Source organism: Cygnus olor, chromosome Z, assembly GCF_009769625.2.
Source record: "Cygnus olor isolate bCygOlo1 chromosome Z, bCygOlo1.pri.v2, whole genome shotgun sequence".
Lineage (NCBI taxonomy): Eukaryota > Metazoa > Chordata > Aves > Anseriformes > Anatidae > Cygnus > Cygnus olor.
In genome coordinates this window covers 75,871,262-75,894,949 of record NC_049198.1, presented here as the reverse complement: position 1 = coordinate 75,894,949, position 23,688 = coordinate 75,871,262, and positions in this window count along the sequence as shown.

The window sequence follows — 23,688 nt, the reverse complement described above, 5'->3', positions numbered from 1 at the left end:
GCCTTTTTTCTCCTTGCCTAAGCAAGTAGGATAGGACCTACTGCAGCAGTCACCTTCATGATTTTAGACAAAGTGTTAACAGGTTATTCCTTTAACTTTGAAAGACCTCTTTCCTAGTGTTTTGATCATACACTTTCACATAAATATCAGTTGAAAGCTATCTACCCAAATACTTCTAGGAAGGTATTGTGATTTATCCCAGCAGGCAGCTAAGTGCCATGCAGCAGTTCTTGCCAGTTCTCTCACTCACCTCTACACAGTGGGATGAAGGAAATTAAAAAAATAAAATAATAAAAAGTAAAATAAAATAATAAAATAAAATAAAATAAAATAAAATAATAAAATTAAAATAAATAAAATAAAATAAAATAAAAAAGTAAAATTAAATAAAATAAAAAGAAATAACACAAAAATTGAAATAACACATGGGTTGAGATAAAGACTGTTTAATAGAAAAGAAAATAATAATAATAATAATAATAATAATAATAATAATAATAATAATAATAATAAAAAGAATACAGAAAATGTGATGCAGAATGCAACTGTGCACCCCCAGCTGACTGATGTCCAGCTAGTCCCCAAGCCTCCCCAGCCAACTCCTACAGTTTTATTGCTGAGAACATCCCTCTGGCCAGTTTGGGTCAGCTGTTTTGACGCAGGACCTTGTGCACCCCCAGCCTCTTTGCTGTCAGGGCAGTGTGAGAAGCTAAAAAATCCTTGTCTCTGTGCAAGCACTGATTTGCAACAGCTAAAACATCAGTGTGTTGTAAACATTATTTTCCTCCTAAATACAAAACACAGAACCATACCAGACACTATGAAGAAAATTATCCCAGGCAAAACTGGAATAGAAGGGAACAGAAGTTCCTGGCAAAGGATGAACAGGTCAGCAAAGTAGTTCACTAACAGAGATAAGAACATGTACCAGATGTCTGTCCAGGCTCCCTTCAGAGTTCCTTAGTCCCCAGATCCTGCTGGCATTGCATCACCTATGCATTTCTATTTCAGTGCTAGTCCTACTTTTGTCACTGCTCTCTTGATGCTCTACCGTTACTTCTTCTTCGAGACCACAAATAAATATGTTTCCTACAGTATCACATCTTATCACACTACACTTTTCCTGATGTTTTTTACATTACACCATCCCTGTTCTGTGACAAAAGGATATGTGTTTCCTGGTGTTGTGGGTTAGCCCCAGCTAAGCACCGTGTTATTACTTGCTCACTCTCCCCAACATTTCCAGTGGAACAGGGGAAGAGGAATGGAAGAGTAAAAGCAAGAAAACTTGTCTGTCAAAATAAAAATTGGTTAATAAGCAAAGGAGGAGTGTAAGAACAGAGAAAGAATACAAAGCAAAACATTTGATACAAAGACAATCACTCATCACTTCCCATGGATAGACCAGTGCCCAGCCAGCAGAAGAAGGACATCTGCCATAAAACCTCTCTTCTCTCTTTTATTGCTAAGCATTACATTATATAACATGGAACATCTATTTGCCTGGTTCGGCCCCTCCCAATATTTTGTGTACTCACAATCTCTTTACCAGGGGACAGAGTGAGAAACTGAACACATTGACACCACGCAAAGACTTTTCAGCCACTGCTAATCATCAGAGTGTTATCAGCATTGTTTTGTTTATGAATCTAAAACACAGCACAATAGGAGCATGTATGAGGAAAATAAACTCCATACCAGCCAGACTCAATACACTTGACAACTCGCAATCTGTTACTTTTTTTTTTTTTTTTTTCTGTCCTGTATTTCCCTTTCTTTTTTTCACTAATTGAGAGAAAATGCCAAAGGTAGAAAAAAACTTCATAAGATGTTAATACCAGAAAATGCAAAGAGAAAACATGATGAACATTAGACAATGTGCCCCACAGACAGTAGATTGACAGCTTGCTCACAGAACCCCTGTTTGATGCCCATGCTTGCCTTTTAAAAAAAAGCTATAAAACATTTTCAAGGTCTCTTCTCCCACCTATCCTTATCCCAATATTCTGATGTAATATAATTCCAACGTTTTCTTCTGAAATAAATTTAAAAACTCTTTAAAAAGAGGCAACATGTAAAAATAGTTTTGTTTGCCAGTGCATCTGATTTCTCCTGCTGTTCTGTTCAGTCAGATTCAGAACATCTCTAAATAACGAACTCTCTCTTATCTCAGAGGCAGTTTTATTTATTTATTTGTTTATTTATTTTTATTTCTATGCTTTTCTCTTCCAGATCCTCCTTTGTTCCCCCACAAATTCTTCCTTTGTTTTTTTGTTTGTTTGTTTGTTAACAGACAAGCTTTTAACCCTATTCTAGCATCTGGGGATATTCTGCTGTATACATATGACATCCTTTACATGTAAGCTGGAGAAAAATGTTGTCTGCTTGGATATAGCTGCTTTTACTTTTCTGAGATGTTCTCTTCTTATAGTCAGGAATTCCTAATTAAGTTGGAAAACAAAACAAAAACACCAAATACTACTACTTTGTACTCACTTTAGGATTCATCTGAAACGTTACTGATATTTAACATGGAAAGTACATAAATTGTACAATGGTTCCTCAAATCATTTAATGTATGTTCTGCAGCTTCTGTGCTTCATACCTAATCAAACATGAGACAGGGTAAGTGCCATATCTATTACACAATTCCAAACTTTTGTTTTCCGGCTAATAAGGCTAGCAAGCACCATCAATTTTTATTGTGTTTTACAGTCATGGTTTACCAGTAAGGTGAAAAGGAAAAAAAAAGGGAAAGGGAAAGGGAAAGGGAAAGGGAAAGGGAAAGGGAAAGGGAAAGGGAAAGGGAAAGGGAAAGGGAAAGGGAAAGGGAAAGGGAAAGGGAAAGGGAAAGGGAAAGGGAAGGGAAAAGGGAAAAGGAAAGGGAAAGGGAAAGGGAAAGGGAAAGGAATCCAGGGGGGTTAAATTTGAATCTTTCTTTGTGAATGGTACTTTTGCCAAATATTTTGAGAGATTTTCTTTGTGTTTATATCAGACAAGGACATGCATCTTTAAGAATCATTTTAAGACACTTCATGAATTCCTTAAAAAAAAAAAAAAGCTGACTGGAACAAGCAATTTCACTTCACTTCAGAATTTCAAGTCTTTGTTTAGTTGTGCCCTGAAAAATAAACTCTTTGGAATATTTTTGAAGTTCATCTCGTGTATTTATTCTTACATGATATTTAAAAACCTCACCTTCTTCACTGCGTTAGCTGGATTCTCGATGAGCTAAAAGAGTATGATCAGATTACAGGAATGAGTTTTCAAATTAGAAACCATGTATACACAGATTTCTTATGACCAAAGTTGTTGCTCTAATCATCGCTAGACTAGAAGAAGGGAGTCTGCCAGTCCAATAGCTATTTTTCCTCTCTCAAGTATGCCTCCCCCCTACCCTCCCCACCCCAAAAAAAAAAAAAAAAAAAAAAAAAAAAAAAAAAAAAAGATTACTTCTGAAAGTATTTTGGTCTGGTCTAATCTCGATTTCCTGAGAAAGTTATTTTTTCTTCATATCTCTCTAAGCTTACTCCATTGTGATACGTAGTAGATTATTTTTATTGTGATTAGTTCATGTACAACAGTAAACTATATTAAATGATATATTTGGATCTATACTTGGATATTCTTCCTTTTACATGGATACAGATTTTGTAATAGCTTTGAAATACAAAGAACTATTTATTTATTTGTATTTAATTTTGCAGTAAAATTTTAAATCAGAAGTTTTTATTCAGTGCATTTTAATATCAAACCTTAGAATAAAACAAAAACAAACACACTCACATACAAATAAATGCAAAGCTTTTTGCTTTAAATAGAAATTGAACTATGCGTACTGTAGACCATAATCAAAAGCATTCATCTGCAAGACCAGCTTGAGCATTTTAGTTGTAATTTACAGGTCATTGACTTCTTCATTATAGGCAGCCCTTGGGAAAAGTAGTTTCTAATACAAAGGCACCTACAGTAGCCAAGCTGCAATATATGAGCACTGCAGCAGTTTGCCTATGACTGCAGGGTTTGAATATGCATTTAATAAATATTTGCATTCCAACTTGAGTTTTTTAAACAAAATTAGTTCCTACTGGGAAAGAGAGTAAAAAAATGAACAAATAGAGCAAGACAACACTTTCACTGCATTTCAAAGAGCCATATTTTGCCGCATTAAACTTTAGTATAAGACCTATAATATTTTTATGATCAGAATACATTTTAATGGTAAATATATTGAGTGGCTAAATTTTCTCAGCACCTGAAATCTGACAGAATGAGATAAACAGTGTAATTCTTGTTCTGTAATATTATTTATGTCATTCTTTTTATAGTTTTGTATCTCCCACTAGAAATTCTGGGTATCTTCTGATCTTTTTCACCTAATGAGATCTCCAACCTAATGCAGTATGAAAATCAAAGCATACTATTGGACATCGGAGAGTGAAAAATTTCCACAGCTTCAAAAACACTACAAATACATATATTCTGTTCCATAGCTTCATCAAGTAACAGATGTGAAAGTAAGCAAAACTTTAGTCCTAATGATGTTTCTCCATTCAAGGAAGGCTTACATCATTGAAATTCCCCTGTACTATTCAGTATAGTCCAGAAGCGACAACAGCTATCCTTCTTTAATGAAGATTATATTTCAGATTTCAACCAGAGTTTAAATAATTTTTCTCTTTCATTCCTCATTCTCTGTGTGCATATGTGTGAAGCATCTGAATAATAATTTCCTTTCTAGATCACCCTGGATCAAATACAACATATATTCTATAGCACAAACTTTACAGAACAGGGAACAAGACTTCTATACCTCACACAGAGCTCTCCAGGAAATTTTATGCTTACTGGAATCCAGAGATGACTACATTTGTGGTGACTCCTAAATAAGATTTTTTGATTTGTTCTTGTTGTTTGTTTGATTATTTTTTTCAGAATCTATTTTATTTTATTTTATTTTATTTTATTTTATTTTATTTTATTTTATTTTATTTTTATTTTATTGTAGTAACGCTAGTGTTCAAACTGTCTGTTAACACTTTTTTTTTTTTTCATAATGCTTACCACATAGACAAGAGATACCACTTAAAGATAAATTTAGAAATAAATTTTAAAATATTTTTATTATGTAGTACAGGATCTATTTTATTTTATTTCTTTCATTAAATTGTTTTATTCTAAAATGCATTAGTTCCATAAAAAATCAAAATAGGTACCAAACTGTGAGAAAATCTTCATAACTTAACAATTTAATCAGTCAGCTCAAAAAAATATTACTGTATTCCAAACTATAACCCGATAAAAGTTAATTTTGTTGTTAGCTGCCATTAAAAATTCCTTTATTCCATGCCAAGTAGTACAAAGCTAAAGAGGATTCAAGGTACACACTTTTATCTCCACAGCCTGGAAAATTAATCTGAGGATATGTAGCACATTCAGATTTTGTTTAGCAAAGGCACAAACTGAAGAAAAGATCTTTTAAATTTTGGATATGTGTTCCAGACATTAAGATAATGTGAATACAAAATTGGAAAACTTGAGTCAAGGCTCTTAAATATCATTAGGTTTGTTACTTCACTTCACTACAAAGCAACTTTAAAAATAAATCCTCATTTTCTGTGCTTGTGTTTTGAGTGTGGGTTTCTATGCCTTTGCTCCTTTGTTAATTTTTCACTTTACCTTAAAGGTATTTTCAAGTATCCATCTTTTATTTCTGTAAACACCGCTCCTGTCTCTGTTGAGCCTTTGCATGCTTCTGAAGTGCAAATATATGTATATATTTATTTATTTACTTATTTATTTTCTACTCTAACATGTACGTTTTCTTGGACAACATTTTTGTTAAAATTACCTCACTTATGAACTCCGGTTTCAGAGACAGCTGATAGTTTCAAGGAGTTTTACTACCAGAAATCTAGCTCTCTGCACCTGCATTGTCTTCTGACATTTTCATAGAAAAGTTTGTACTCTCAAGTACCCAAATGTTCCTTTTTTTCTTATCTCCAGACATGCAACCAGTACTGTCAACATCATATTTTAAGTAACTCAAAGCACAGTCTTCTCTATTTCTGGCTCTTTGAACTAAAAATAAGGAAAAGAAAAAAATATATATGTAGTATCAATGAAGAACTAAGTCAAGTATCATGCGATTTAGACAGATATCATATGAACAAAAATGTAAGGTAGTCCAAAGTAAATATTTCAGGTAATCAAGACCACCTTTGTTTTGCTAGAGCAAACTCAAACACAGAACAACTCGTTCTATCTTTTTTTCTTGTACAAATGGACTTCATTTCTTCAAAAATCTCTATATGTAGTTGGAGGCACTTCCAAACTAACCTTTCTTGTACGTGACTGGTTACTACTGAAGACAGGTAATGGTTCCACACGACTTTACTCCACATAATGCATTTACAAAACAGAACTAACTTTTCCCAGTATAGTCGTAAAATGAAAATGAACATGAGCAGCTCCTTCTCCTCTTAATGTGAGAACACTTATGGAAATTGTATTACAAGAAACTCCATATTAAGGCCACACAACAGAGGTCATAAAAGTAATTTGAATATTGTGGATACTTATAGCCATACTAGCAGCTTTTACAACCTGGGCACTTCTGAGCATAACCAAAGCACACATTTAGTGATCTTAGGAATTATAGCAGTGGAAAATTGTATGATCACTAATTCAAAGAAGTATCTTGGTTAACTGGTAGCTGACTGCAGATGTGAAGATTTGTTTTACTCAGATGCCTACAAGGACAGTTAGGCAACACTTTGATGTCTAAGCCCTTCTGTGGCTGTTAACTCTCAATAAGTAAGTCTAAAACAGACTGAAGTCTTAGTTTTCTTTTCTTTAGGTTTGAATTCCAAACTGAATAGAGTATTGTCATTAATGCAGATATATACCTCTGATTTCGCAAGGTTCTGCTTTGAACGACTTCATCATTAAAATATAACTCACAAAGATTAATATGATGAAACATTACTGATCTAAAAAGAGAAAAAATTCCACCAGACAAGGTATCTGTCAAGTGGGGAAAAAAAAAAAAAAAAAAAAAGGCTTACATTAATGTTGCTTAATTAGTTGTTTCTTGTAGCTCTCAACTAATTTAATGGAAACTGTTTCCCATTTGAGTCCCTTTTCAGAGGGACTTTAAAAGACAAAAGATATTCTAGCTCAGAAACTCCTAAAATGTCTCCGATGAAATGAAATGAAAAGCCCCTTCTTGTCCTTGATGACCGTTTCTCCTTTTTCTTTTGCTTTCCTTTTTTTTTTTTTTTTTTCTTCTGAGGTTAACTGAAATTCATATTGCATTCTATTTTACATATGTGTCCAAAAAATTGACTGCCAGATGGAAAACTTGTTTTTAAGGTGCACAGATCAAAGCAAACAAAGCCAATATAAACCTGTAACCAAAACACAGAATCATCACTGCTTCCCATCCCCTCTATAAAAGAATTCTTCACACACTTTTAAGTGATATAACAAACTCACACTACTCAAATTACACGTCCTAGATTTATCTATTGCATGGCAAAAGAACAAGTTACCTCAACTAGCAAATGTATATTTTATACATTTAGAGGAATGCAAATCACGATTTATGAATCTGACATTTATTTGACAGTTTATTACTAACCTGTTTTATTCATGGTTTTTGAAAGAGCTAAACAGTTTAAAATAAATTTGTCTCTGCACTAGGTATAAAGGAAGAATGTTTTCTCAGAAAAGGTGTCAATGGGTGTTTCTATCCAGCTACAGCTGACCCATGTTATATGGACCCCTGGAAATAAACATAAATGGACAGGTGAATAAATAGGTAATTACCCAGCTTTGTCATTCATGAATTGCTTGATTCATGCCTTTACTTAGTTTTAATGTTGATATATGCATTTATCCTAATGATAATAATAAAAATACATAAGGAGACTCCCTTACCTGAGGGACTTTGTCTCCCTTGGACTTTATTACATGGCTTCATCTGGGGCCATTTTGTCAATCTTTTCAATGAATCATAGAACATCCGAGTTGGAAGGGACCCACAAGGATCATTGAGTCCAGCTTCTGGGTCTCCAAAGGACCACCCAAAAAATGAGACCATGTATCTGAGAGCATTGTCCAAACACTTCTTGAACTCTGGCAGGTTTGGTGCCATGACCACTTTTCTGGGAAGCTGGTTCCAGTGCTCAAACACCCTCTCAGTGAAGAACCTTTTCCTGATTTCCAGTCTGAATCTTCCCTATTGCAGCTTCAAGCCGTTCTTTGGGTCCTTTCGTTGGTTACCAGAGAGAAGAGCTCAGTAACTGCCTCTCCGCTCCCCCTTGTGAGGAAGTTGTAGACCGCAATGAGGTCTCCCCTCAGTCTCCTCTTCTCCAGGCTGAACAATACAAGAGACTTCAGCTGCTCCTCACACGTCCTCCCCTCTAGATTCTTTACCATCTTCGTTGCCCCGTTGCCCCAAGTGGTAGAAGCAGTCTTCTTGTTTTTTTTTTTTTTTTTTTTTTTTTTTTTTTTAAATCATCTTTTCTGAAGATTCTTCTGAACATTTGACTTTTGGGTCCAGAGTGTCCTTCTTTCAGTGAAGTGGCGCACCTATGTGCTTCTAAGTGTCTTGTACCAGACAGTCTGCCAAATACTGTCCTGTAATACATAACCAGGATTATGATCTCAGCATAAAAAACAGGTTGCCAGCACCAGAGCCAAAATCTTATATCTTACCAATATAGCGAGGTGCACTCAGTATCTTTATCCAGCCTTTGTTATCAATACAAGAGAATGGAATTACTCACTTTCTCTATTTTTCCTCTGCATGTAAAAGAACTCTGGATCTCTGTTTTCAAATCAGTCAGATCCATGCTACAGGTAGTATTTTCAGATCGTGTTCACTTCAGTGTTAATGGCCTTCCCAGAAAGCTGAGAAGGGTTTGCCTTTGACACTGCCTTTGACACTGGAAGGTATGACACAACAAGGGCTCTCCCTTGGGAGAGGAAGCAAGGTCAGGAGACAAGGGAGAACTACAGGCGTGCTCTTTGCTTTTGTAGTGAGAAAATTGTTGTGTCCAAAGCTCTGATAATAAATAGACTAAAATCTTCAGTTATAACAGAACTTCTCAAAGTCCCAAGTCCTGTGTATGAAGCTCTACATCAGGATTGAGAGTGGCTTCTCATTCCTTCACTCTTTCTTTTCTTCTGCTGCTTTAATAGACATGAGCAAAAAATCCGGCCCCAGCACTGCACTTCACGCCCATACCTGCTAACAGCTCAGACACCTTTGAGTGCTGGGATGCAGCACAGGCTGAAGGCAGAGGCGTGTGGGGATGTGGGCAGGCACAGGGAGGCAGCTGCAATGATGCTTCCCAGCCTTTCCCAGGCTCTGCTGCATGTCAGAGCAGAAACCCTCCCTGTGCCAGCTGCAAGGGGTCTCACCTGTGGCAGAGTAGGGTGTTTACAACAGCATCCCCAAGAAAACTGTAAATGTTCACAAATCAATGAGATGTATTAGAGAAAAGTATATTAGAGTATATTAGAGGCACAGAGAGTCTTCAGCATCAGTCATAAAACTAAGAAGTGGGGAGGCAGGGAATAAATAATGTTGGGGAGAAATGTTCTCAGACTCTCTTCTAAGTAGCATAGGAATAAACAGCCCCAGCTCCCTCCCAACACTCCCTGAGCGCAGCCCCAGGCCCAGCCATCATCCCCACATGACTCCCTCCTGGGGGATCAGTGTCACCCCCAGCCCTGCATGTCTGAGCACTAGGAGGTTGCACAGACACCCCCATCTACCCCAGGGCCTGGGAGGGCCGAGGGTTTGGGTGCATCACTTGCAGCATTGCTGACCATCAGTGGTAATTAGCATGTTTTTGTTTTGAAAATACCAGGATTCTCTTCTGTAATTCCATAAGTTCTGTTTTGCAAGTATTCATCTTTGATTCTGTAGCATAGAAAAGCAGTAAAAACAAACAAACAAATAAATAAATAACCATCAATAAAAGAAAACAGAAATAAAACAGAAAAATCCAGTTAAGGACTTTTAATGAAGAAAGTAATAGCAGTTAGATGGTCAGATGTGAACATACATACCTATTTAGCAGAGATCTGTTCTGCTGATAGAGTAATAAGTCATTTGGCTACAGAAATTTGTATTAACTATGAATTGTGATTCATGCAGATCTTAAAAAAAATAGTAACGTCTGAGATCTGCCAATCTTCCAGCAAACACAACAAGTAAAAAGTTAAAGTTTTGTTCTCCTTCAGTAGAGGTTTAGTTCAATATAATTATTCCCAAAGTCACATATGCCAGTATATATTTAATAGAGGTATTGCAAATCTTTTGATGTCTTCAGCTTGTACCTCAACCAAAGCCTTTGTTGGAATTTATTGCCTTTGGCATTTTCTTAAAATACAGAATACGGAAACGGAAATCACAAATAAATAATTAGATCAAGCAACTGCTAAAGACACAATCTTTATTGACAAGGCATGCTAAGAACTGTCACATTCAAAGGGACTGTGTTCAGATGCAACACTACATACCTTTCAGAGATGACTGAACCTATGTTAACATTGTTCGCAAGCAAGTAGAATTGGAAACCATGGTGCAGTTAGACAAATATGACCTGATTGCTATCATGAAAACGTTGTGGGATGGATCACATAACTGGAGCATTAGAATAGAAGGCTACAAACTCTTCAGAAAGGATATACAGGGAACGAAGGGAGGGGACGTTGCCCTCTATATTAGGGAAGGGATTCATTGTGAAGAGTTGCCTCTGAGAAACAGGCACGGACAGGTTAAGAGCTTGTAGGTGAGAGCTAAGGACCACACCAAGAAAGGACACCTTGTGGTCGGGGTCTACTACAGGCTGCCGATCAAGGGAAGCCTGTGGATGAGGCATTGTTGCTTCAATTACAAGAAGCATCACGCTCACACACTCTCATCCTGATGGGGGACTTCAACCACCCAGATGTCTCTTGGGGAAACTACACAACAGGCTCTAAGCAATCCAGAAGATTCCTTGAGTGTGTTGAGGATAACTTTCTGGTCCAGCTATGAGACAAACCAACCAGAGGAGAAGCGTTACTGGACCTGGTGCTCACCAATGCGGATGAACTCAACAAAGAAGTCAAAATTGGAGGCAGTCCTGGCTGCAGTGAGCATGCCCTGGTTGAGTTTGTGATCTCAATGGATACGGGCCTGGCAAAGCACAAAGTCAGGAACCTGAACTTCCAAGCAAACTTCAAGCTATTTAAAGACCTAGTAGATGAGATCCCCTGGAACGCTTTCCTTAGGGACAAAGGAGCTGAGCAGAGCTGAAGACTCTTTAAGGATGTTTTCCGTAGAGCACAAGAACTCTTCGTCCTGCGTTAAAAAAAAAAAAAAAAAAAAAAAAAAAAAAAAAAAAAAAAAAAGTGGACAGGGAGGGCAGAAAACCAGGATGGCTGAGCAAGGATCTGCTGGTCAAACTGAGGCACAAAAAGGAAATGCACAGGCAGTTGAAGCAGGGACATGTGGCCTGGGAACAGTACAGGGATACAATCCAGATGTTCAGGAAATGTCCAGATGTTCAGGAAATCCAAGGCACGTATGGAACTGAGCTTGGCAAGGGATGCAAAGAATAAGAAGAGGTTCTATAGGTACAATGGCTGCAAAAGAAAGACTAAGGAGAGTGTACTAACTCTGACAAATGAAGACGGAGAACTGGTAATGACAGACATGGAGAAGGCTGAGGTACTCAGCTACCTCTTTGCCTCAGTCTTCACTGATAGTCAGGCTTCCCAAGTCTTTTGTTTTCCTGAACCTGTAGATGGAGGCTGGGGGAGCAAAGTCCCATGCACTGTAAGAGAAGATCAGGTTCAAGACCACCTGATGAAACTGAACAGGTAGAAGCCTATGGGGCCCATGCATCCCAGAGTCCTGAAGGAGTTGGTAGATGTAGTCTCCAAGCCTCTCTCCATCATGTTTGAAAAGTCCTGGCAGTCAGGCAAAGTCCCTGGTGACTGGAAAAAGGGAAACATCACTCCCATTTCTAAAAAGAGAAGAAAGGAGGACCCAGAGAGCTATAGACCAATGAGCCTCACCTCTGTGCCTTGCAAGATCATGGAACAGATCCTCCTGGAAGCAATGTCAAGGCACATGCAAGACAAAGAGGTGATCCGAGACAGCCAGCATGGTCACCAAGGGCAAATCTTGCATGACTAATCTGGTGGCCTTTTACCATGGAGTGACTGCATCAGTTGACAAAGGAAGACTTATCAGTGTCATCCACAGAGACTTCTGCAAGGCCTTTGACATGGTCCCACATGACATCCTTGTCTCCAAATTGGAGAGATATGGATTTGATGGTTGGACCATTCAGTGGATAAGGAGTTGGCTTGAAGGTTATACTCAGAGAGTGCTGGTCAATGGTTTTATGTCCAAGTGGAGGCTGGTGACGAGCATTGTACCTCAGGGGCCTGTCCTGGGACGGGTACCATCTAATATCTTTATCAGTGACATAGACAGCGGGATCGAGTGCAGCCTCAGCAAGTTTGCAGACAACACCAAGCTGAGTGGTGCAGTTGATATAAGAAAAGGAAGGGAAGCCATCCAAAGGGACCTGGGCAAGCTTGAGAAGTGGGCTCACGTGAACCTAATGAGGTTCAACAAGTCCAAGCGCAAAGTGCTGCACCTGGGTTGGGACAATCCCAGGCATGAGTCCAGACTGGGAGAAGAACTCATGGAGAGCAGCCCTGCAGAGAAGGACTTGGGGGTTCTGGTGGATGAAAAGCTTGACATGAGCTGGCCTTCCGTGCTGCAGCCCAGAAGGCCAACTGCATCCTGGGCTGCATCAATGGAAGCGTGGGCAGGAGGTCAAGGGAGGTAATTGTCCCCCTCTACTCAACCCTTGTGAGACCCCACTTGGAGTCCTGCATCCAGGTCTGGAGGCCCCAGCACAAGAAGGATGTGGATCCGTTAGAGCAGGTCCAGAGGAGGGCCACAATTTGATCAGAGAGCTGGAGCACTTCTCCTATGAAGAAAGGCTGGGGGAGATGGGGCTGTTCAGCCTGGAGAAGAGAAGGCTCTGGGGTGACCTTATTGCAGCTTTTCAATATTTAAAGGGGGCTTATAAGAAAGATGGAGAAGAACTTTTTGCCCAGTCAGATAATGACAAGACAAAGGGGAATGGTTTTAAACTAAAGGAGGGGAGATTTAGACTAGAAGCTAGGAGGAAATTCTTTACTTAGCGGGTGGTGAGGCACTGGAACAGGTTGCTCAGAGAGGTTGTGGATGCCCCATCCCTGGAGGTGTTTAAGACAAGGCTGGATGAGGCCCAGAACTACCTGATATAGTGGGAGGTGTCCCTGCCTGTGACTAGGAGTTTGGATCTAGATGATCTTTGAGGTCCGTTCCAACCCAATCTATTCTATGAATCTATGATTTCATGATTTTATAGTTGTCATATGCATGCAAGAGATGAGAAAGAAATGTTTTCTTTAATAGATAATATAAATATTTAGGGAAAATATACCCCATACATCACTTGTAATGTTGTAAGTAAAACCCTGTACATTTGTTTAGAGAATTAAAAATAATCTATGTCTCAGAAAAATAGCTTCCAAATTTTCTGAGCTAGTATGTTTACAGGAAGAACATGATGATGAAATGGAAAATGGTGACTTAATAACTGACATGTGGTCCTGTGAGACACATTTATTTTCACACTGGAATTGTTAATCTGCTCTAACATAACAGTTCTTGTGCTTGATAAAAGAGAGAATTCTATAATCCACTCATAAGAGCAGAGGACAGCTATAACACAATGGCCAGTGCAGGGAAGTCTACTTTATAATACAGAATTCCTGAATCAGAGGAGAATAAGCAATGGACAAAACCAAATTTCACATGTTAATATCTATGCATTTAGATAGGAAACGATAAATAATCCTATGTATGATTAATGTCTATTTTCATTTCTTGTAATTGTCATTGTAAGAAATAAAATAAAATAAAATAAATTAAAATAAATTAAAATAAAATAAAATAAAATAAAATAAAATAAAATAAAATAAAATAAATCTATGCTTCATTCTTCTTTTAGTGCATACCATGGTACTATTAGTTGACATGTTAGGAAATCTTTGAGACTCTATATAAGAATGATATATATTTTTTCCATATAAAAATTTTAATCCTACAGTGGATCACATTAATGTTCATGCTTTTAGTCTCCGGTACTTAATAATTTTAAAAAACAGCATAAGTATTTCTCAAAACGGCTGTCCAACTACTCAGTCACAGAGAAATTCTGATAGTTCCAGTGTACTTGTAAGTAGCTTGGGATGAGTGCCTATATTGTTACTGTAGACGTACATAGTTCAGCACTAAAGGCAGAGACAAACACATAAAAACACTTGACATCAAATGACATATAAAGGTACAGATATGATTTTGGACTGATTAATTTCACTATTATTAATATGAGCACATTAAAAGTGCGTGGCGTCGTTGTGTGTTACATAAGTATATAGAACCTTATGTATACAAATATAGACAGATCATCAGAAACACTCAAAACCTTTTATTGTTATATCCTTTCACATTTTCAATGCCAGTTTTTCTACAATTTAGACTGTGATTCATTATTTACTGTCTTTCTGACTGCCTCTATGTGTGTAAATGTTGTGGAAGAAGTGGTAAAGCTTAAATGTGCAAGATAAAATACATATATCCAGTGTAAATTTTGTAGTAACAAACTTCTTTTCCTAGATGTCAAATCCAATAAATAGTTCGTTGTTACAACAGAAACAAGCATATCAAAAATTGTTACTAGGAATTCAAAAATTTGGAGATAAAGCAGCTGAAGTAGAATGACGACCATCAGATCTGCCTCAGAATTTCAACACTAGATGACTGTATCCATACACACCACAATCAACACGGAACAATTAGGAAATGTGCCTGTGAAAAAATAGAGAGTAAAATAACCAAGATAATTAGCAAAATTTAAAAAAAAAATCAAATCCTGCTCAAAGAATCAAAGTTTGTCAAGATTCTGAAGAAACTAAGTAGTAGCGTGTAAGGAAAATGTGAAACTATAACTGCACGTGGTATCAACACTATATATTATATCCAAATTAAAGAAAGAATTAATTCCCATATAGGTTAATAAAAACATTATGTTGGCTAATGGTTTCCTTTTAAGACTCTTTAAAAAATATTTTAGGTTTTATACATTCAGAAGTCCAAAATAAATGATGAATGTGTGAATTTGTTTCACTTCAAAGGGGTTTGAATGAAGACATTTTGGTTAGTAGAACTGTAGTACCAGATAAATAATGTATTTCTCGGAGAAATAAGAACATATGCTGTACACGAATACATTCCTTTCTCCTTTCAGAACATTGCACTATAAATGTATATTGCCTGCTCAGCGCTTGTTCTGCCAGAAGTTAACTCTGATAAATCTCCACAAATAAAAAGAGTCATAATCTGGGAAAGAGAAATGTAGTACTATTTAGAAACAAATGCTCAGAAAGATGCTTCCACGTGCAAGGAAATATCCAGTATTCTGGCTTTTTCTGGGGTCTGACAATTTTATCTGATTATCTTAAAGTCATAACTATAAAAAAGGCCCTAAAAATTCTACTTCATAATCAGTAGAACCTTTAGTAAGTCAATTATAAATTAAAGTCTAATAAGTGACCTCAAGGAAAAAGACTATTATCTAAATTATCACTCTCTAACCAGAACTTTTCCCTTATTTCAAATCTCACTTACAGAAAGTTATGAAGAAGATGTGACTTTATTTACCAGGATTTTTTTTATTATTTATCTTTTCAGGAGTCATATAATTTATTTTTATTGCAGATAATTAGAATTCCCTCAAAAAAAAAAAAAAAAAAAGGAGAGCAATAGGAATGAAAAGCCACATTCTGACCACACACTGTAAGAAAATTATATAGTTCTTTCAGAAAAAAATATCAAGTAAGAATGTACCGTAGATTGCTTTTCTATAACAGGAAGTTTTTTCTTGACTCAGCATACTCGTGTATTTTTATTGTATTATATATTTCCTTTCTTTAGGAGGGATATTAGTATTGAGTGATTATATCATGCAATGTCACTGGTTGGATAAGAGGGTGAAAGTCCTTTTAAGGCATATACTGGTATAGATAGTTTAATATGATAAAACAAAAAGAGAAAGTCTCTTATTTAGGAACCTGCAAGAATAGGAGAGTAGATGCTGCATTGGCAAGAAAAGCTGGAAATATATTTAAGGATAATATTCTGCTAAAATTTCTGAAATTGTTTTGTACTATGCCCTTGAAGTGTCAAAGAACTACATCACTTTTCCAAATAATAGCAATTTCAGTGTTCTAGGTAAAATAATCCAATAAATGAGGGAATTACTTTATTTCTTCTTAACATCAACAAGAGTAGATAAAATTATAACAATGAATATGTATTATTTTTCATCCAGTTTCAAATTTAAACTCAGCTCTGTTAAATCCTGTCCCGTGTTTTATGATCTAAACTGTAATATTGTATGTGTACATATTCTTATGGAACTGATAAGCCTGGGTTTGTGAGGGCTGTATTTTTAATTTTTTACAAGTATTGTACAATTAAGACTATCCTCAGTTATGTTAATATGTAATTTGAGCTGTGATTTCAGCCTGTTTAAATAAAACAGAATGAACCTCACAGGAGTCAGTGATTTCTCAGCATAACAGAAAATCAAGTACATTGGGTTTGCTTCTTTGGTACCCAGCAGAGAAAGTAAAGTCCATTAGACTTTCCTGTTTCTTGGAAAAATACTCTCTACTATTTTAGACTGGCATAGGTATTTCGTAGCCCCTGCATCTGGACATCTTCCTTTGGAAAACTATACATGTTATGGGGATGTCCACTCTGGTAAGTGGAAAAGTCCATCCCTATTTTCCTTAATTATTCTATGGGGGAAAAAAATGTGAACCTGGGCAAACCTTTTTTATACCTTACTATAAAGAAAAAAAAAATAGCAGTTTTAATTCTTGGATGTTGTTCCTCAAACTATACAAGAACTCTAAAAACAAGTATTCATTATAAGTCTCAAAACTAGGTATTCATTATAATCTCTCTTTTATTTTTATCTATCTATCTATTTATTTATTTATTGTTTGTTTATTTGTTTGTTTTCCCTGATTCCTGCTACAGACATCACAATTCCTACTGTGGTGGTTTTACTCAGCTGGGCAGCAGGGCTCTACCACAACCGCTCTCTCACTCCGCTCCTCAAGGGGAAATGAGAAAATACAATGGAAAAGTCTCAAGGGTTAAGGTAAGGTCAGGGAGATCACCCACCAATTATTGTCATGGGCAAAACAGACTGCGTAGGGAGATTAATGTTGTTTATTGCCTGTCACTAGCAGACTAAAACTGTGAGAAACTAAAAACAAACTAAAACCAACTTCACCCCATCCACCGTCCTCTATCCTCTCCCCCTTAATGGCACAGGGGAACTGGAAATGGGGGCTGCTGTCAGACCCTGACGCTTCATCTCCACCACCTCTTCACGGTCCCTCCCTGCCCCTACTCCACGTGGGGTCCCTCCCATGGGATGCCGTCCTTCCCAAACTGAGCCTGCGGGGGCTGCCCACAGGCACCAGCTCTTCAGGAGCTGCTCCCACATGGCTCCATACCACGGGGTCCATCCATCCTCCAGGAGCAAACTGCTCCAGCACGGGTGCCCCACGGGTGGCAGTTCCCCCCAGGCCCCCTGCTCCTGCGTGGGCTCCTCTCCACGGGCTGCAGCTCCAGCCCGGGGCTTGCTCCTGTGGGGGCTCTCCATGGGCTGCAGCCTCCTCCAGGCCACATCCACCTGCTCCACTGAGGGCTCCTCCACGGGCTGCAGCGTGGAGATCTGCTCCATGTGGGACCCATGGGCTTCAGGGGGACAGCCTGCTCCACCAGGGGCCTCTCCACAGGCCGCAGGGGAACTGCTGCTGTGTGCCTGGAGCACCTCCTGCCCTCCTGCTGCACTCACCTGGGGGCTGCAGGGCTGGTTCTCTCTCCTCACCCTCTAAGGTGCTGTTGTGCAGCATTTTTTTTTCCCCTTTCTTCAGTCTGCTTTCAGAGAGGCTCAAACAAAATCGCTTATTGTCTCGGATCTGGCCATCAGCGGGTCACTTTGGAGCCGGCTGAAATTGGCTCTTATCTAACATGAGGCAGCTGCTGGATTCTTCTCACAGAAGCCACCCCTGCAGGCCCCTGCTACCAAAACCTTGCCACATAAACCCACTACACCTACCTAACCTATAGTCAAACTCAAACCGGAATAATCTGAGAAAGAACATCCCATTGTACAGTGTTTTCATGTTCTTTTACATTTCCAGTGGGATTCCAAATCCTACCCATCTACTTTAAACACTTCTATACATAAATACATATATATATATATATACACATATGTTCTGTCTCAATTGTACTCCCCCTAAGCACAGGATTTTCTCTGGTGAGAATCACTGAGTCACAGAACCATCTAGGTTGGAAGAGACCTCCAAGATCACCTACTCCAGCCTCTGACCTAACACTAACAAGTCCTCCACTAAAGCATATCACTAAGGACTACATCTAAACGTCTTTTAAAGACCTCCAGGGATGGTGACTCAACCACTTCCCTGGGCAGCCCATTCCAATGCCTAACAACCCTTTCGGTAAAGACGTTCCTCCTACTATCCAACCTAAACCTCCCCTGTCGCAACTTTCGCCCATTCCACCTCATCCTATCACCAGGCATGTGGGAGAATCGACCAAGCCCTACCTCGCTACAGCCTCCTTTAAGGTACCTATAGAGAGCGATGAGGTCGCCCCTGAGCCTCCTCTTCTCCAGGCTGAACAATCTCAGCTCCCTCAGCCGCTCCTTATATGACTTGTTCTCCAGACCCCTCACCAGCTTCATTGCCCTTCTCTGGACTCGCTCGAGCACCTCCATGTCCTTCTTGTAGCAAGGGGCCCAAAGCTGAACACAGTACTCAAGGTGCGGCCTCACCAGAGCCGAGTACAGGGGGACAATCACTTCCCTAGACCTGCTGGCCACACTGTTTCTTCTACAAGCCAGGATGGTGTAGGCCTTCTTGGCCACCTGAACACACTGCTGGCTCATATTCAGCCGACTATCAACCAATACTCCCAGGTCCTTCTCTGCCAGGCGGCTTTCTAACCACTCATCTCCCAGCCTGTAGCTCTGCTTGGGGTTGTTGTGCCCAAGGTGCAGGGCCCGGCACTTGGCCTTGTTGAACTTCATACAGTTGGCCTCAGCCCATCGCTCCAGCCTATCCAGACCATCCTGCAGAGCCTTCCTACCCTCAAGCAGATCGACACACGCACCTAACTTGGTGTCATCTGCAAACTTACTGACCGTGCACTCGATCCCCTCATCCAGATCATCAATAAAGATATTAAAGAGAATTGGCCATAATACTGAGCCCTGGGGGACGCCACTGGTGACTGGCCTCCCACTGGATTTGACTCTATTCACCACAACTCTTTGGGCCCAGCTATCCAGCCAGTTTTTAAACCCATCAAAGCGCACGCCACTCCAAGCCAAGAGCAGCCAGTTTCTTGAGGAGAATGCTGTGGGAAGTGGTGTCAAAAGCCATACTGAAGTCAACGTAGACCACATCCACAGCCCTTCCCTCATCCACTAAGCACGTCACTTTGTCATAGAAGGAGATGGTGGATGAGGGAAAGGCTGTGGATGTGGTTTACCTTGACCTCAGTAAGGCTTTTGACACCGTTCCCCACAACATTCTCCTCAAGAAACTGGCTGCTCGGGGCTTGGAGTGGCGTACGCTTCGCTGGGTTAGAAACTGGCTGGATAGCCGGGCCCAGAGAGTTGTGGTGAATGGAGTCAAATCTGGTTGGAGGCTGGTCACTAATGGTGTCCCCCAGGGCTCAGTACTGGGGCCGGTCCTCTTTAATATCTTTATCGATGATCTGGATGAGGGCGTCCAGTGCACCGTCAGTAAGTTTGCAGATGACACCAAGCGAAGTGCGTGTGTCGATCTGCTCGAGGGAAGCAAGGCTCTGCAGGAGGATCTGGATAGGCTGGAGCGATGGGCTGAGGTCAACTGTATGAAGTTCAACAAGGCCAAGTGCCGGGTCCTGCACCTGGGGCGCAACAACCCCAAGCAGAGCTACAGGCTGGGAGATGAGTGGTTGGAAAGCTGCCTGGCCGAGAAGGACCTGGGAGTATTGGTTGATAGTCGGCTGAATATGAGCCAGCAGTGTGCTCAGGTGGCCAAGAAGGCCAACAGCATCCTGGCCTGTATAAGAAGCAGCATGGCCAGCAGGTCTAGGGAAGTGATTGTGCCCCTGTACTCGGCTCTGGTGAGGCCGCACCTTGAGTACTGTGTTCAGTTTTGGGCCCCTCGCTACAGGAAGGACATGGACGTGCTCGAGCGAGTCCAGAGAAGGGCAATGAAGCTGGTGAGGGGTCTGGAGAACAAGTCTTACAAGGAGCGGCTGAGGTAGCTGGGCTTGTTCAGCCTGGAGAAGAGGAGGCTCAGGGGCGACCTTATCGCTCTCTACAGTTACCTTAAAGGAGGCTGTAGAGAGGTGGGGGTTGGTCTGTTCTCCCACGTGCCTGGTGACAGGACGAGGGGGAATGGGCGAAAGTTGCGACAGGGGAGTTTTAGGTTGGATGTTAGGAAGTACTTCTTTACCGAAAGGGTTGTTAGGCATTGGAATGGGCTGCCCAGGGAGGTGGTGGAGTCACCATCCCTGGAGGTCTTTAAAAGACGTTTAGATGTAGAGCTTAGCGATATGGTTTAGTGGAGTACTTAATGTTAGGTCAGAGTTTGGACTCGATGATCTTGAGGTCTCTTCCAACCTAGAAATCTGTGTCTGTGTCTGTGTCTGTGTCTGTGTCTGTGTCTGAGAGCAGGTTCCTCAAGCAGGACCTGCCTTTCATAAACCCATGCTGACTGGGCCTGATCGACTGGTTGCCCTGCAAGTGCCACGTGATAACACTCCAGATAATCTGCTCCATGAGCTTCCCTGGCACTGAGGTCAAACTAACAGGCCTATAGTTCCCTGGGTCTACCTTCCGGCCCTTCTTGTAGATGGGCGTCATGTTTGCTAGCCACCAGTTGACTGGGACCTCCTCTGATAGCCAGGACTGCCAATAAATGATGGAAAGTGGCTTGGCCAGCTCCTCTGCCAGTTCTCTCAGTACCCTCGGGTGGATCCCATCCAGCCCCATCGACTTGCGTACATCCAAGTGCTGTAGCAGGTCGCCAACCATGTCCTTATGGATAGTGAGGGCCACATTCTGCTCCCCATCCCCTTCCACCAGCTCAGGGTAATTGGTATCCAGAGAACAACTGGTTTTGCTGCTAAAGACTGAGGCAAAGAAGGCATTAAGCACCTCAGCCTTTTCCTCATCTCTTGTAACTAAGTTTCCCCCTGCATCCAGTAAAGGATGGAGATTCTCCTTAGTCCTCCTTTTCCTGTTAATGTATTTATAAAAACATTTTTTGTTATCTTTAACGGCAGTAGCCAGATTGAGCTCCAGATGAGCTTTGGCCTTTCTAATTTTGTCCCTGCACTGCCTTATAACATCCTTATAGTCCTCCAGAGTGGCCCGCCCTCTTTTTAAAGATTATAAACCCTCTTTTTTCTCTTAAGCTCGAGCCACAACTCTCTGTTCTGCCAGGCCGGTCTTCCACGCCGGCTTGTCTTTTGGCACGTGGGGACAGACAGCTCCTGAGCTATTAAGATTTCCTTCCTGAGGAGTGCCCAGCCTTCTTAGACTCCTCTGCCCTTCAGAACTGCCTCCCAAGGGACTCTGCCAACCAGTGTCCTGAACAGCTCAAAGTCAGCCCTCCGGAAGTCCAAGACAGCAGTTTTACTGATCCCCTTCCTGACTTCGCCAGGAATAGAGAACTCTACCATTTCGTGGTCAGTCTGCCCAAGACAGCTTCCGACCACCACATCTCCCACCAGTCCTTCTCTGTTTGTGAAAACAAGGTCTAGCGGGGCACCTCCTCTGGTAGGCTCACTAACCAGCTGCGTCAGGAAGCTATCTTCCACGCTCTCCAGAAACCTCTTAGACTGCTTCCTCTGGGCTGTGTTGTGCTTCCAGGATATGTCTGGGAAGTTGAAGTCCCCCACGAGAACAAGTGCTGATGATTTCGCAACTATAAGAATACTTATCACTGCGGTAATACACGGCAAGAACTGGACACGTAAGCACTATCATACACAGAAAGAGACTAAGAAAAGACAGTTTTGCATTGTCAACAATACAACACAAAGCAGCCTGTCAATAATCTATCATAGATCTGTCAAGAAGTACAAAACATATGTAACTTACATAACTTACGTAACTGAACAGATCACAAAATGTAAGGGTGCAAAAGAGGAAGAGAGATCCGTTCATTCACAGAAAAATGTAAAGGGTATTTTTATGTAGTTTGACCAACAAAATACATCTGTTTCTTGGCTGTCTAAGAATTGGACATGAGAAAACTTGGAGACCTAAGTTAGTGCATAAGTATGTGCTTCAGTCTGCCTTTAATCATTGCGACGCATCACAGTCCAAAACCAATGGATTGTACATACTTGTATACACTAATAAATTGTTAACAAGATCCACGGCAGTGTTAATACTAGAGATTTTATTTTATTTTATTTTCCATATATGAGAGAATTATCTGAATGACAGATCACAGAATAGCTGAGGTTGGAAGGGACCTCTGGAGATCATCTGACCCAACTCCCCTGATCAAACAGGGACACATAAAGAAGGTATCCCAAGGCCATGTCCAGACACTTTTTGAAGATCTCCAAGGGGGAAAGCTCCACAACCTATTTGGGCAACCTGTTCTATCGCTCAGTCACCTGCACAGCAAAGAATTTCTTCCTGTTCTTCAGAGGCAACACATTGTGTTCCAGTTTGTGTGCATTGCCTTTTGTCCTGGCACTGGACACCACTGAAAAGAGCCTGGCTTTGCTCTCTTTGCATCCTCCATTCAGATATTTGCCTTGGTCTATTGACTTCTGAACCCAAATCTTTTGAGTACTAGGATAAGCCCAGAAAGAAAAGGATTTTCTTTGTCTAAAATGAAGAACTGGGTAAGCAAAAGTAATGCATATTTCTAGAAGAGGAGTCAATAGAGAACATCATTAACAATGTAGAGCAGTTGCAGCAGTTGCAAGTTGGAGCAGTTTTCCAAGAGGAGAGTGATGAAGCTAAATTCCTGTGTCTTCTGGGTTTTGTTGCTGTGCTCTGTATTAGTTAAAGAACAGAAAGACACAAATTATATGTTTCATTTGTTGACCTTTATCAAGATCATAAGTTATTTAAAAAAAAAAAAAAAAAAAAGGAAGAGAAAACTCTGCAGTAGTGCAAATCAAATCAGCAGGAAGCTCCAAAGTGGTAATTTTGTGATGAGCTGGGATTTTTTAATCTAGTTCAATGTTAAAAAAAGATAACTGAGAAATAGATAATGTCATGAAGTTAATAAAGATAAATAATTACCAATTGAATTGCAAAGACTGCCTATACTGCCTTACAATTAACTTACTGTCACATCTGCTTAGCAAGATGTAATTTTCACCCACACAAACCTTTTACTTCTAGTCTGTGGATTATGGTGCACATGGTATGAAAATAAGAGAGTGTGAGATGCAAGTGTATAACGAGGAATGTTGTCTTTTCT